Raw genomic sequence first — 17,062 nt, 5'->3', positions numbered from 1 at the left:
TTATTAGAACAGCCCCGTTACAGATGGAAAGCACTCCAGCCGAAAAAATTCAACCTGGTTGATGAGCTATAGTATTACAAAGCCCAACTGAGGTAGCACTGCACACTTTACACAGGAGCGCATGTTCCCAAGGTCCTGTGTTTCCGAGATCTTGAATCTCTTAAAACAATTCTTTAATGCTCCAATGTGTAGTATTTCCAGGGATATACTGACAGAAAAAAATATGATAAGTGTGCTTTCTTGAGTGTATAATCACTTGAAATTCAAACTTATGTGTTTTTGTTGTTGTAGAGTGAACTGTTTATATCTACATAGGGAGTGAGTCCTCATGGAGATTGCCATGTTGCACCACTATGTTTCTATGGTAGCCCTGAATGGAAAAACCAAACGTTGGCCCTAGATCAAGCCATTCAAGTTTTTGTGTCAGCCACCATTGTTAGAAGTCCATCTGCTGTTAGCAGCATTGAAGTTGGTTGCAATCTGCAATTCACAGCTTTTCACCACCAAAGCCCCCTAAATCTGACACAATTCACCTTTAAGAAGAACTTACAAAGGGTCTTATACTATCAGCAATGTTTTTTCCCTCAGCCAAATGTTCAGAGTATGTTTCCCTGGGTCAATATGCAAAAATCACTCACCTACAGTTTATAGTCTTTGTTATACTCTTTGAGACCTGAGCCCTCAATTTGCTAGGAAGACTGTTTTCTTGACTTTTCTGGACTCATTTAAAGCAGCCATCTCCATGTTGTTGTTTTTTTTATATTTAAACTGCTAAAATAGCCTTTAACAATCTCTTACAATGTTGGTTTGTAACAAGAGACACATGCTCAAAACTCAGCATAAGGCTGGACGAGGCCCTTGGGAACAAAGGACCCTGGGATGACACCTTTTACACCATCCTGTCGAAGCTCCTCACAGTCTGGTAAAAATAATCTCCCATTAACTCCCTGTACACCAGGGAAGACACTCCGCTGTGTCTGCTTTCTCCTTTGGCCAACAGAGAGAGTTTTCAGCAACACTGACTGCTGTGTGGGGAAATACCCACTCCAGACCGTAACATTTGGGATAATTGTTCTCCGTTACAATCAAGCTTTTGCACTTCATCCAGTGTGTTTGTATCTTTGGCTAAAGACTAAAGCACTAAAGACTTTCCATGCCTCTGAGCTCGGTCTCAGTCTGGGTTGTGCTTTTAATTATTTGATTGATTTTTAATCTAATTGATTTAATTAATTTTGCACTGGCCATAACAAGAAAACAACAACAACAATAAGTCTTCAGCCATTCCAGCAGCTCTGTGATGCTTTTTTGTTTAGATAAATCTAAAGTCAGCAAGTTAAAGGGCAGGTTTACCATGTTCACAATGTGTGTTAGCATTCTACTAATTACTGCTTACGCAGATAGAAGTATCATCTACCTTGCAGGTACAGTATTTGTTGATAAATCAACGCTATTGGTGAAATAAATTATCTGACATATGTAACAGAGTTAGAAATATCCTCATGATGAATTTCCTCAAAATTGATGTGCTGGTCCTTTATGTGTATCATTTGGAGTCACCTGGCGGTTTAATAACGCAACTGCATAAGAAATGTTCCTTCTGGCGCACCGTACGTGCTTGTCAAAGGAAAATACTCCTGAGCTGAAGGTAGGTACCTGTGAGCTATGTTGGTATTACAGTATTTGTATTTAATGCTTTTAAGTTGTCTGTGACATGTATTTTGACAATACGAATTACTAGAACGTGGTCTGAAAGTTGCAGACGCTAATGTGTAGAAGTAGTAATTTTATCGATACCTTTCCCTTTGTTTACTTATGCTAATGCTAGTTAGCAAGCGACGCGGCTGCTAACTCACACGAGCCAATGTTTCCGCTCTCTGTTACACAGACCTGGACGCTTGCAGTTGCCTAACACACTTTTGGTGAAGACTGTGTGCTGCTGATTGTTATGCTAGGTAGGTTTATGTTAAATAAGTGTTTCGCATGTTGTCATTGTATGAATCCTGTAATTCACGGTTTTTGATATATTGTGTTTTATGTGAACAATGTTTTTATCAATGTTTTTGTTGTTGTTTTTTTAAGTGGGTTTACATGCATGCTCTGTTTTATATTCCATTCATTTTTAGGGGAGAAGTGTTTATTTTAAAGTCGTTGAACATAAAATAGCTCCTCCTTCTGCATGCTCTACAGAAATGCATACATGATACCACTATATAATCACATATTTGTTTAAAAATAGAGCGCAGGTGAAAAGAATATAATAGCATTGCCATGTGAAAATATTTATTATATTAGCTTTTTGCAGGAAAAAAAGGAAAATGCTCCTGAGCTGGAGGTAGACTTGGATGCGTCCTGTTGCCTAACACACTGTTGATGAAGACTTTATGCTGTTGATTTTTATGCCAGCTCCAGAATAAAAAACAAGCCAGAGTGAGAGCCAGCCCTGTGTGGCAGTGCCATCCTTCCTCACCACAGACATAAGGGGACACCTCCACCATCGCTCAACAGATACACGCTTACACATACACAAGAGTACAAGGTAAGGGATCAAAGCACTTACTACAGTTCATCCTGAGGGACACATGAATGCCAATGGCATTATAATGGCAATCCATCCAAGAGATCCAGTTTGAGTCCAACCAGTGCTTTTGTTTGTTGTCTCCTCCCCCACCCTAATTTATGCCATCGCCCTACTGTCAGAATCTTTTAGAGAGGTGTTAATTAGCAAATATCTATCCAACAGATCAGAAAATGACAAATAACCATTCTGGTGATCAATTTACCACTGGGAATCATAACATCGGCTACTGCATTTTGACATGGAAATTACTGGTATAGTCCATAGCCTGTTTCTTTTTATATATTGCCATAGCAAAAAGAGCAGATTATCAGTTAAAAAAAAGATTTGGAAGAATATGAAAAAAAAGAGCAACAAAGCAATAAAGACAGGCAATAGACTGTTGTGTTCATTGAAAGCAAGGCTGGACTTGAGTAGCTGCTTTGCTGCTGGTGAGCTCCTAATGCAGTGACCATGACAAACATCTGTCCTTATTTAGAAGCTGTTAACCTTTTTGTGCAAGCATTTCGCATCCATTTTGAGATGAACAACCATTATTCACCTTCCTTATTTATTTATGAGAGTCCCCGCTCTCTCTTGACCAGCCAAGGACGGTAATGCATCTGAGGAGGTGTGTCTGAGCTGACATACAGCGCGGGCCTCTCTTCACCTAATATTTATATTCATTATGTAGCCTTTCTTTAATGCAACTAAATTATAGCTGTGATGTACCCTGTGCTATAAAAACAGCTCATTGTTTGAGGAATTCTCCTTTTTCCTCATCTTACCTAGAATCAAAGTCATGAATGTCTTTTAATTTTCTTTCTGTTTAAATGAAAATGATTGGTGAGCTTTTTTAAGTAACATGATCAAATTATATTTTTCTACCTATTAAAACAGACATAAAGTAGCCATAAAACACACAAAGTGCACTCAGACACATCAGATATTAAACAAATATTAAACGCATCTTTGAAGTTGGAGTCAACAGGACAATAGATACAACTACTTCTGCTACAACCAATAATATTAATATCATTGTCACTGATATCCCAGAAGTCCTTGCAGCCTGAGGACAGCTGCATTTCTCTTCCTCCGCATGCTTTTGCTCATCATAATGTGTCACTGCTTCTGTGTCTCAAGCCAAGTGAATCGTGAGAGTTGATTTGAGTGGACTATTGACAGAAAAAACAACGGTGTGACCTTTCTGGACTTGTGATCATTCCTTTCTCCATGGGGAACTGGGACCATCACCCAGACACTCTTATGGCTGATTAGCTTTTGAGTGATTTTCAGTGCTGTGCTGTTGATCTGTACATTGGAATAATGGATACACTTCAAGTGTTTTCAATTAAAATTCAATTCATTTTTGTTCCTACCACAGTTAATTTAGACTGCTATTTGAGATTTAGTCCTAAGACTCATTTATACTCCCTCTAAGTATGACCTATAGGGTGCTGAACGTGCCAGGTGTGGCACTGTTTGCAAGATATCTCACATTAGGCAGACAGCTAAAACACAATAGACTGAGACACTTTTTGAGCACAAGTATGCTTCCAAAGGGACAAATCATTTACATATCATCAGAAATGCACAAAACTAAAGTAAATACCTGCAGACTCCTCTCTGTGAGCTGAAGGTGTCTTCGATAGATAATAAACTCGACAGTCACTTAGGTACATCAGTTTCTGATTTGATCATTTCTGATTGTGATCTGCATCACATTATCATAGCTATTGTTTTTAGGTCTTTATGATATCTTTCAAAACTGCATTTTTTTCCCATGCATTTATAGATAATGTTGGGAATGCAAAAATAAAACAAGCACAGTGCACCTGAACATTAACTGCAACTAATTAGCCTATGTGGTAGTTTTCAGTAAGCAACTATCTGCTGATAGACAAGACAAGTAATTCTGTACACACAGCCTACCCATACAGATCTCTAAGATATATTAGAAAAAGTGAAAATGAAAAGCATGTCAGATAGTGGATGTAATTAATCTTATTTTTTAATTATTTGACCAGTTTATTCATCTTCTGTGGTGTAACTGGAGTTTTACTTATTACTGCCTCCTAACAATGGATGTATTTTCTTGCATCACATGCATAACTGCAATGCATTGTGGGTGATATAGACCCCTGAATTGACCATCGTCGTTCACGTGCTCCCTCAGCCCTCTGAGAGTTGATCTCACTTAGATCTTTTCAGTTTTACAGACAATTGGAATGGCCTTTAAGGTGGCAACAGGGATTCCCTGAGGGCAGGTGCCGAGGGGCGGTGAACGAGGGCATGTTGAACAACTTTTGGAACACAGCGCCTGTGTGATCAAGCAAGGGAGGAGTTGATGGCGAGATAATGATGAGAGCAATGAAGCAAATAGTTCACATGTTTTGGATCATGCTGAAAACATAACTTCAGTATAAAGATCATAACTCATGGGGCGTATGTGGGTGTGGGTCTGTCCCTTTTACTTCTGCAGATACATGACAATATGAAGTAATATACAAAAGACAATATATGTAACTAATTAAAGTCCCATCAAAACATGCCCGTTTATTCATGATTTTTTGTTCTGTTTTCCTTGTTTGAAATGATCACATTAAATTAAAAGTATTATGTCAGCACATGCCATCTATGATATGATAAGTGCAGAAGATGGAAAGTAAGGAAGCATAAGAAGGAAACAACTCCAATAGAGAAAAAAAAGGTCGACTAATTAGGAATTTGAGCAACCTTTTATCACGCTTGTTTTTCTTTGGCCATCAAATGCAGAATATGTAGGAGCTTTAATATATATTTTACTGGTAATAAATATCTATTTGATTTTATTTTCTTTTTTCTTCCTCATTGTCTGGTGGCTTTGCACCTCCTCCTCCTCCTCCACCCACCTCCAGGCCCTACGGGAAAAGTCCCATGAGTCTGCGGTGTTGACGTCACCTGTTCATTACGCCAACTGTTGTCCAACAGACGGACCTGTTTCTATGCCACCAAACAAAAGCCTCGTCTCTGTCTCCTGGCAAAATTAAACTTTCAGGCCCCTCAGGAGAGAAACTATTCATTAGCGAGTGACTCACTCACATCTCTAAGTGTGTTCACATTAACCCAGAGCTCCGTTCTGTTTGTCTTAATCCATTTGAAAAAAAAAAAAAAAGAACTGGAGTGTGATACAGTCTTTACTCGACTCACCAGTCAAGTCAAAACATCGAGTCACTCAAATGTCCCCCGAAAATGGATGAATCAGGATATGAATAATATTAAGAGATGATTTTACTCTCAGCGTTCTCAGCATTGACAGATCATTAAAGCAGAGATGACTGATATTTTTACAATAACAATGTATTAAATGGCAATGTGGAAACAATGTGATAGGGGTGGCTTGTTGTCATGAACCAAAAGAGAATCATCACTCAAGTGTGCAGCTCATTTTTTTGATTGGAAAAACTGTAAAAACCCACTGCACACTGTATGCTCAGCACCAAACAGCAAACAGATACAGTTAGCGACGAGGTAGTGAACATACCAGAGCAGCTGAAGAGCCAGATATTTCCCTCAGGAGTTCATAGACCAAACAAGAGCTGAAGCAGAGTGAATAATGGAGTTATATTCATCTGGTGGCCAGAAGCACAACTTCAAATGAATGATAACTGCTGATTTTGGAAATAAGCAGCTGTTTGCTCAAGGGTGCCAGTTTTGTTTCAATATTGGGGGAGTTGGGGGTCCTCTGCCAGGAATGATTGAGTGTCAAAGACCTTATCACCTGCATTCCAGTAAAATTTCCCATTTCATTATTTGCTTTTCTGCATTAGTTTATGGTATAAATTCCTTTATTTTCATCAAAATATAGGTCATCTGCTACTTAACTATTCTTATTATTTTTGCTTTATTGTAATCTTCATCTGTGTTTGCTAATAAGTTGTTGTTTGTTTTTTTGTTGTTGCAGTTTTTAATTTTTTTTATGTCAAAATAATTAGTGCCATAAATATATTAAAATTGGCTGTATAGATTTGTTAAAAGATTTAACTTTATATAAAAAAATAGTGGAACATCTCTGAGGGCCCTGTCACCAAAATGGTTTAGTCTGGACCTGCAATAGCATTCATCAGTAAGCGCGGCAAGCGCGCAGTGATGCTTGTTATGTTGCTGGAACAACAACATACATTGTCATGTCTTAAATAAAGTTATTATTATTATTATAATTAGTGGCCAAAAAGATCAGTAATTGCAATAATTTTGCATAAAAAGACAAAATAAAAAAATTAAAATAAATCATATTTTTAAAATATTTCTTTCAGTCATACCAGAATTTTGTTTTTTAAACTTTGTTTAAAAAATGACCAACAAATCTACCCTTTACCTTCTACCTTCTACATCTGTCTGTGCACAGCCAAATCCCCAGTAGAAGTCCATCCTAGCACAAGTAATTTCTTGGAGATTTGTGATGAAATTTTCTGTCACCAGCTTACATAATTGGCAAAAATCCTCTGACTGAACCCTGAATCCACCATGTAGTGGCTGCTTTCTGCTTGGCCTATACACTGCCTGTGCAGACAGTTATATGGATGCTCCAGCAAACCCCTGGGGCACAATTTGTGGCAGGCCGCATACACCGACACAAACAAGAAGGTATTTTAAGTGCTTCATAGTTTAAATGTACCTTCTGTGTTGCAACTTCATGTTTCTCTTTGAGTCGTTAGCTTTCTTGTACAGTTGTGAAACGTAGCTCATATTTGCATCCATTACTGGCCACCAGAGTCTTGTGGCTGTTGATGTATCCCCACTGGCCAATAGAAGCTGATAAAAGTTATAAATTTATTGATGTTTCTTCACAACACAGAGCTGAAGTCCTGTGCCGCTACTAGCTTGTTCTGCTTGCTCCTGTGAATCAATGCAATCTCTCATTAGTATTTCTGTCATCGGTCTTTCTGAAAAGGCCACCTTTTGTCCTGCTATTACAGATAGTCTGAACTAGCTGTGACCATGTGACTCACCACCAGACTCACCTCATTCTGTTGAGTGGGAGACATTTAATATATGGGAAATGATGTTTGTTAAAGGCTAAAAACAGAAACATTAAATAAAAATCCCATCCCTGTTGAGACAAATTGTGATGAACCACATACATACCGCTGAGTGGTTATGTTTCTGGGCTGAGATTTTGGTAATTAGGATTATCAAGAATGTCACTTTCATGTCAGTTTTATGCACTTCCAACTACAGTAGGTATCTTTTATAGAAAATAACTATTTGTCAAATTTTCTAAATCCCTCACTAAATCCTGACAGTAATATACAACATTTAACCTGGCTCCTCATAGTTCTCTTAATGACATTTGTAAGAACCACAAAAACAACCAATCAGAGCCAAGAAGAGTCTAATACAGTGACAGTGGAGCAAGAGGATTTTTTTGTGTCGTGCATTACTGTCAGGATATACTGACAGTTTCAGCAAATATAAAAAGAAGCCATTTTTATACCTCCGCACAGGTGATAGCTGCGGCCAGAGGGAATTATTTTCTTGGTTTGTCTGTCCATCCCTAGGTACGTCCAGTTCTCGTTAACGTGATATCTCAAGAATGCCTTGAGGGAATTTCTTTAAATTTGGCACAAACATCCATTTTGACCCAACAATGAACTGAATCGATTTTGGTGTTCAACGGTGAAAGGTCAAGGATACTGTGACCTCACAAAACATGTTTTTGGCCACATGAATTCATGCTATGATTATGACAAAATTTCAAATAAATGTCTAATAGGATAAAATCATAACGTGATGACATTTTATATCCGAAACGTCAAAGGTCAACTTCACTGTAATATAATGTTCTGCAAAAACACTTTTCTGGCCATTACTCAGCATCACATCTCATCAGATATTTGGTTGGATTCTGAATTGGTGACGCGTATATTTTATATACCTTTAAACTGTGCTGAATGTATAGGTGTTCTGTGCTGCTGGTGGGAAGATGTTGTGATACTCAGTCAAGTTTATGTTCATGTGTTTGTTTCCAGTTCCTGCCGTGCCTTTTTTGATTACTGCGTGTGTTTAACCTGTGGCTTATTTCACTCACCCGTGTGTAGTCAGTAATCGGCCCTTGTTTATTTAAGGTCCAGTGTTTCCCCCATTCATCTGTCAGATTGTCATCGTCGCCATGGTGTGTTTATGCTCTCCAGCCTTTTTCTTGTGTTTGCTTATCTGGGTTTTGACTCTGCTTAGCTTTATGGACTTAGATTATTGTGTGTTTTCAGTGAACTAATTTTACTGCCTTCACTGACTGCCTTCACATGTATGATTCCTTATCACAAAAGATTTGGATCTAATAAACTGGTGTTTGGTGCTTTTCTCTGTCACTGGTGCCCAGTTTCATACTTTGTGACAGATGTGTGTGACGCATCCATGTTTTTACAGACATGCATGTAAACTTGAGGTGCAACTTCACTGTTGCGCGGAGGCACAGAACTGTGAGACTGTAATTCTAGTTTGTGTAAGACGCATAAACTTACACATGAAATTGTCTGAGGAGTTGAAGTGGGTATTAATATAATACAGGTAACCATATTTCCAGTGGCCTCCCGTTCCCTCTGCTGCTCAGTGATGTTGATGTTTTAAATCATGATTTGGAGACAGCAGGGCACAGTCTGCTGCCTGCCTTCATCTCATCGGGTTATATCTTTAATTGGGGTATAAGAAGTGTTTGAGTTTGAGTAAAGAAGTGCCAGAAGTCAAAAGTAGCAGCCTGCACAGCATGTACACACAGTTTTTCTGATCATTTTCAGATGCTTTTTATTCATTATTTCACGATTGATAGCTTTTGAAAGTCTGCGTTTAAGTTAAGACAGAAAAGAAAAGCTAAACAAAATAAAGTAGGGAGGGGAAAAAATACTGTTGTGCAATCAACAGGGTACATCCGTTCAACTGTGTCACATACTGCCTTGCTTTTGGCCTAAAAGTGCATCAAGTACTTTACTCTGTGTCACATAACATTTATGATTTATTTATATAGTCACATATTTGATTTATGATACATTGACTGATTTATAAGGTAGGTTTGAGATATGACATGGTATGTTGTGATTGTGACAATGGATCAAGGTCACAGCTGGCTGTTGCCTCTTCACTGTGACCCGTACTGGCCTCTGCAGGTCTTTCTTCAGGCTCTTTCTAGTGCTGGAATTAAGGTGACAAAAAATCAATATTTAATCTACAATTTCCCACATTGGGTGCAATAAATGGTTTGTCAATAGAATTGGAAAAATGAAGCTGTACATTTGTAACACCTGACATGCTGAAGGTATGTCTCTATAAGTAAACTAGGCTTGTTCTGGTCAATAAACCTAAAAAGAATCACGGGAAGAAGTCCACTATCATAAAAGCACCCAAGAAAAGAGAATATGACAGAAAAAGTATTAATCTAATGGTTTTCCAATGGTTTTCTGCAGACAGTGCCACACTGCAGGATTGGGTGAACACAGCAGGAATGTTCCGAAGCAGAAAAAGAAGGAGCAGAAGAGGGACAGATCGATGGATCTTGTCGCTCTTTTTGTCCTTGCTGTCATGCTGTCTGGCCTTTTGTTGCCTAATGCCAAATGTTATGTTTGTGAAGAGTGTAAGACGAGGGAGACAACATTTCCTGTTGTTATCATTTCTAACATGCAAAAAGAAAAAAAATGTTCAGAACAATCGATGAAAAGGCTTTCTTTTCAGAATGATAAATATATCAAACAGTAACTGCAATATCCCTGCTATATAATCACATGTATCAAATTAACTTTAAAAGCATTACAATTTAAATATATTCTTAAAGAAAAGTGAACCATTCACCAAATATAAGTCAACCCTTATGAGATTATTTTCACCAAACTAGTAGCTGAAAATGAAAAGTTTAGTTCAATAATGGTCCTCTAATCTGATGTAATGTCTTCAAAATTGATTTCTGTAGTCATTCCACTTAAGTATCTCTCTGAAACCATGTTCACGCTAATGCTAATACATTTTTAAATACCTTTTTCTGTCCATTCTGGCCTTCCAACCAGAGAAGCCTGTTTTCCACCACAAAAAATGCAGCTTTTCAAAAGTAGTGACCAATAGTGGAGACATGTAAAAATGAAGGACTCACATGGCAGATCAGATTGAGACAACTGAGCTTGTAAAAGGCAAAACTAAATATGTTCTTTTTAAGGATTCTCATCTGTAAAATGATCACTTTATACATAGCTCATTATCAACCTTTTACAATCGAGGTCAAGTACTGCCATTTTGAAAAAACAACAGGCTACAGACGTTTTCTGTCTTTGCTTTATGGTGTCAGATAACAAAACATGTCACGATGCTGCAGCACAGAAATTACAGTAATCAGATGGCCTCATGTAGTATTTATTAAGTTTGCAGTCCTTTTAACAACAGGAGGATGTCAAAGGGACCCCGCATGGTGTTTGGTTGGCTGCACTCAAACACAGGATAAGGCTTGACAAGGATGTTGAAAGCATCAAAAGAAAGGATCCTTACCATGACTGACAAGTAGACTTGTCTTTGTCAAAGCAATGTAGTTTGTTTTCCATATTAATTTCAGATTGTTTATCTGTTGCCTCAAAATAATAAAATGGACAGGTTTTATAACATCTGAAATACTGAGCTGTTGCTTTGCAGGCTGTGGTGTTGGTTTGTTGTCTTTGGAAACACTTACATGTGTTGTATTGATCCCTCCAGTAAAGAATGAATGTATCAATACCAGTAAATGCCAGCAACACAACACCTGTAAATCTTTCAGATTGCATTTGTGATCACGTTTTAGTCAGTTTACTTCCCAACACAATATATGATTTTTGAATATCTAAAATATTCCCACTGTAAATTGCACAAGCTGTTTGTTCAGCAAATATCCTGAAATAGGCACAAATATGAGGAAATGACATAGTGTCCTTCATTTACAAGTATTGACTCTCATTTCAGCAAATTGTTACCACGAGGAAATGCCATTGGGTCCTCAGGCTCATTGTGACTCAGACTATCTCCTCCACTAAAGGTTTGTGTTTGCTTGGGGGTGGTGAGTAACTGCTCTGCGCTGGCTTGTTATAAGAAGCATACCATCTGCACTCACTGCCCTCTTTAAGAGAAATATCAAACACAGTTTTATTAGCTTTGAAACAGGAAACGAATCTCTGCTCTTAAGTATAAAAGGAAAATGGTCATTACTGGTCTTCGTCTTTCGGTCAATAATGAATCCCGAAAATCACGCTTGCATTTACCAGCTCATTTATATGGAAATGAACGGTCCCTGAAGGATCAGCCCCGCCTCTCCGGTCCTCACTTCCTCCACCTTGACTCAATTACCGGTGGTCCCACAGACATGAATGAATTCTTAATTGGAAATTGATTAAAAAACAACTTTTTGCGGCTTCACTTTGCTTCTAAACTCTGCTCCTGTGCACTTTTATCAAATCACCCCGCAGGTATTAATTGGGCCAAAGTGACTCAACAGATTGGTGGGTGGTCTGAGTCTGTGTTAATCAGCTCAGTTGGGGGGGCACTGAGGAGTGTCCATGGGGTACGTGCAAGTAATTATAAAAGTTAAAGCTGGAATGTATCTCAATGAGAGAGCGTGATTTCATGTGCTCGTCTCCAACCGGTCAATGTCTTCCCTTTTTACTTGAATACTCCTCATATTTCATTTATCTTACACAGTACATGGTTGACAACAAGCTGGATGTTATAAGCATTACCTCTATGTCTAATGGGCTCTGTGGACCTGTCGAGTCAGTTCACTGAAACTTAGATGTTGCATTCAGTGCGATGCAGAGGCAGAAATTCCCACTTGAACCTTCTTTAATAAATGAATTTAAATTTTGTGAAATAAGTTTCATGAATTAGTTAGTAAGTAAATAAAATGCAAGAAATTTGGAAACTGATTTGTACTTTTTTTTCGTGTACACTCAGCACAGGATTTTGTGTTGCAACAAAATGACCTAGGACTTGTAGAACATTGAACATTGAATTGAGTGCCCTCTGATCAATATCTGACTCCCTTAGTCTGATTGTTTCTTGCTGCTGTCTCTTGTTTGGTCTCTCTGTAATGTGCGAATCCTTTAAGATCTTCTTTTACTATCTTTTTTTCTCTTTTATTGTATATTTTAATTTAGAAACCATCACAGTCCGTCTTTTGCAGGAGGTTCCTGAACCTCCTGGGAGAAGGGTCTAGGGGGATTTCCCTTAGGAGATGTTTTTTTTAAAGCATTCTGAAACAAAATTTTTAGATAAGGGGTTCTCAAAGTTTTGGTGACTGAGTGCTACTTTAGGTAGCCAGCATACTATGATTGAGGGCTGACCAGGAAAAGTGCACACACTTTGACTTTGTATGACATACCTACAACACTTAACAAAAATTCAAACAGTTGGCAGTGATATAGCCAGTGTAATACTCATATTACATTGTAGTTTTTCCACTTTTAGTACTTTTGAAAACAATGAAATAGAGAGACAGTACATTGTTTAACATTGATTTATTATTATTATTATTAGTAGTAGTAGTAGAAGTATAGTAGTGGTAGAAGTAGTAGTATTTATTTCTTTTTATTATTCATCATATTTTTGTGTTTACATGTTACTGTATGTTATAGTATGTGTGCAAGGCAAGCTGTTGTAACAAATTGCCCCAAAGGGATTAATAAAGTTGTCTGAATCTGAATCTAAATTGACTGTATCTATCCACAGCCGTCAAGCAACAGCTTCTGCTGGTGTATGGCAACACCACACAAACCACACACAAGTGCAGTAATACTAGAAAATGTAGTAAGAATAATGCTGATTTGTTAAGTTTATTAATGATTACAATAAAATTTACTAATGATTATTTCGGTTGCTTGTCATAGCATAGCATTTTTTTTCTTTATATATATATTTTTTTAACATTTTTTGGAAATGAAAGTCTGAATACTGTTTATAATTCTGGTGGGAAAATTTCGAGTCCTACCTGTTTTGGGCTAATTTAAAAATAGTCAAATACAAATTTGCCTCTATGTCTAAAAATACTAGATTTGGTCAGTGTAATACCAACAGTGTGTTCTTTTATTTCGACTGTGGATGGCTTTTCCGGCTTGTTCCTAAAACCCCAAATTCCCAGTACAATTACAGATGACATGACCTCCACGCTCTCGGTGGTGACTACTGCCCTGAATGCCTTCCACTGAGCCTTCTGTAAAAAGGGAAGTGTAATTCTGATCTTTAGGTTCTGAAAGTGCACATTCCCACAGGTGTACATCTCGTTTGTGTGTACAAAGATCCTGTAACATCCAGTATCTGAGCTGCCATGTATGTCACAACTCATCTGCATTTTTGCCTTAATTCACTTCATTTTATTTGACTGTGGCATCAGTGATTTTGTTCTTTTTCGAGATCACAGTAAAAACATTTAAATTCTCAGCGCTTACATTTCTGGTCAAACAGCTCTGAGGGGTGAGTCAAGATCAAATATCTTCACATCAAAGATGACGGCTGGATAAACAGCCCTAACTTCCTTGGACAAACATGAGTGTGTGTGTGGGAGGTTCAGTCAATAAAAAGACTATCTCAAAACATCCTGCCCGAAGTGGATGAAGTATTGATTACACATCCAGTGGACTGTTTGTTTTCTTTATCTTCTGGGATTCGTCACATTGGATGTGAAGTGCTTGGATGTGCGCATTTTGAGGTACTGCTATCTTACATGGATATTTCCATCTTATTCTTCCACCCCACTGTATTTCAGAGAGAAATGCTCATCTTCTTTGTTAGCTGCATTTAGCTGAAGCTTGTTCATTCTTACTTGTAGATTAACAGTTTGCCTGCAAAACACATAATTAGCTTAGAAATATGATACCAAATTACCCAATGCTACAAAAGGTATTTTGACTTTAGCACCACCCAGTCAGCATTAAAATTCTGCCTACAGGTTAAGACATCAATAATTTAAAGCCGCAATGTGTGATCCAAATGTAAACCAAAGGTCAGCCCTGCCCACCATCAAAAATTCAGAGCACAGGTCTGGAACCTGCTATCACTCACAAAATGACTGGTATGTCTTTTAATACAGCAGTGAACACTCAACAGCAGATAAATCCAAGTTGTTAATGTTAACTGATGCCTTCAAAGGTGGGTTTTTTTTTTTGTAGAAGTTACATTTGTAGATACTGTACAACAGAACAACATGGGCTTGTCTCTTTTGGTAGAATTGCTGGGAAAGACAGCAGTTGTCTCAGGAACACTAAAAATGTTGAAAATAGTTGATCATGTTAAAGGGACAGTTCACCGTGAAATCAAAAACACATTTGTTTTTTCTTACCCAAAGTGCTACTTATAAATCCAGTAGTTTAAGTGTTGTAGATATCGGCCGTAAAGATGCCTGGATTCTCTCCAATGTAATGGAACCAAATGACACCCTGCTTGTAGTGGTCAAAGTACCCACCCAAAAAATACATATGGAAAACTCAGCAGCAATGTCTATTTCTCTCTTTTTCTCTCTACTGAATGGCATTATTGTGTGTAACTGGGTCATGATTTCTGAAAAAAAAAAACAAAAAAAACAACAACCTGAAACTGTATCTCAGCAGCTCACACCAAAAATAATCAAGTGTGGTGAGTGAGCTAAATGCCTAAATGCTTATTTCAGCATGCTAACATGATCACTTGACAATGCTAACGTGCTGCTGTTTAGCCAGTTTAATGTTTGCCATGTTCACTATCTTGCTTTAATGCGTTAGCACGTTAACATTTGCTAATTAGAACTCAACACAAAGTGATGCTGAGACTGAGTGTTTTGTCACAAAGTATGTCTAAATTTTGAATTCCTCTCCACAGCACTGTACACATCAGACAACAGTACATACAACAGCACACAGTAACAACATGCAATGACAGACAACGGCTGGCCTGTTCAGCGAGTCCTACTGTTTCATGCTGCTACGGCTGTAGAGATTAGGCAAAGTGAATAGCCCAATAATGGACAGCATGTTGAAGAAGCAGGTGGATCTGTACAGTTGGATGGGTTGAGTGATGATGTGGTACAACAATAGAAGGAGACAGGGAGCGACACAGAGTCCTTGATGACTGATAGTCTTTGATGGCTCCTTTTTTTTGGATGCCATGCTGGTCGAAGCTGAATCTATTGTCCAGTGTAACTGTGAGGAAACTGTCAGCTATGTCAGCTGTTTGGTTATTGATGAGAATGGTACGCTGAGGTGATGGGTGATTATTTCCTTTGTCTTGCTGACATTGAGCTGAAGATGGTAATCATTGCAACACTTGGTGAAAGGTGAAACCATGTGGAGGTAGTCCAGAGCGGAGTGATTATCTATGAGTAGGATGAAAATGGCTGGGTGACAGACTGGTGCAATCATTGAGGTAAAGTGTGTGCAGGAATGGGCTCTATATTGAGACTGTTGAGTGCAGTTTAGTTGGTTGGCCTGCTCAGCTTGCAGTCTGTCACTAAGGAAATTGTGTCGAGATTGTGCAGCTTCTGGATCATCAGATGCCTCAATATGGTATTGAAAGTAGAGCTATAGTCCACAGAGAGGGTTCTGACGTTACCTCAGAAAATCCAGGTGATGGAGGCGGAGGTGCAGCATCTTCTCTGCTCCTCTAAGTCTTATAGGCAAATTGAAGGAGTGGGGTGATTGCTGGCAAAATGATTTTTAGCAGCAGCTCCTCTAGGCACTTTATTGCAGATGTGAGAGCAACAAGGCAGTAGTGGTTGTGTTCTGTGGTCTGTGTTTTTTGGGAGATACAGGGATAAAGGTAGCAGTTTTCCAGAGGGTAGGTGTTGTGGCAGTCTGGAAGTACTTACAGAAAAGTAAATGAAGAATTATTAAAAGTTCCATTGCTTAGCATTCCTTCCTGAGAGGCCATCAGGCCCCAAGGCCTTGCCTCGCTTATATGTGCTCAGCTTGCGGTGAATTTGAACAGAGAAGGAATGTCCTGCCATACTCTGCTTAACTATGCCTCTGCTTGATTAACCCAAATGTTCTACTCTAACCTGAACCAGTCCAACCAACAAAGACAAGTATTAGCCAATCATAGGGAGAGTACGGAGGGTCATTCCTTAGCTATCCTTGGAAGTGCAAATGTACCTGTGCTATAAAGGGTACCGGATCTTTAGTGTCTGATGGAGCGATAACTCCCAACCATCCCTTATATTTAGATGAAAAATCTTGAGTATCAAAGCAGCCGCAGCATGTATTCAGTTCTTTTGAAGAGGATTCTGAGTTGCTTTTTACATGTTTGGGTTCACATCCAGTTGGGTGCTCACCTTCTAAAACGCCTGCTTGGTGTTCATGTTGCCGAATTCAAATTCCACCTCGTCCCTGAAATTAGGTTTTGCTTTAAACGCCTAAAGACAGGACATAGCATGAAGTCAAACAGAGTCTTTGCCTTGCAGGAGAGCACGTGCCATCTTAGAACCTGAATGGCATTTTGGCTCAGTCCAGATCTAAGCGGGCCAAGATCGGCATTTTTGTCTGATAAAAAAATACAATTACTACA

General features: G+C 38.5%; 1 long non-coding RNA gene across 3 annotated transcripts; it reads left to right on the top strand.

Moving 5' to 3' along the window:
• The first annotated feature begins 1,558 nt into the window (after window positions 1–1,558).
• On the top strand, window positions 1,559–11,481 carry LOC121949715 (uncharacterized). 3 transcript variants are annotated; one of them, XR_006106283.2, is made up of 4 exons: window positions 1,559–1,645; window positions 1,886–1,952; window positions 2,404–2,536; window positions 9,994–11,481. It is a non-coding gene; the product is annotated as an uncharacterized LOC121949715 (long non-coding RNA). The 3 variants fall into 3 exon arrangements; XR_006106281.2 differs by lacking the exon at window positions 9,994–11,481 and adding an exon at window positions 5,452–6,898; XR_006106284.2 differs by lacking the exon at window positions 9,994–11,481 and adding an exon at window positions 4,766–5,088.
• Window positions 11,482–17,062: the final 5,581 nt, after the last annotated feature.

The sequence above is a fragment of the Plectropomus leopardus genome, chromosome 10 (genome assembly GCF_026936395.1).
Source record: "Plectropomus leopardus strain MGB_pleo_1.0 chromosome 10, ASM2693639v1, whole genome shotgun sequence".
Lineage (NCBI taxonomy): Eukaryota > Metazoa > Chordata > Actinopteri > Perciformes > Serranidae > Plectropomus > Plectropomus leopardus.
This window is presented reverse-complemented; position numbering and strand designations above follow the sequence as displayed.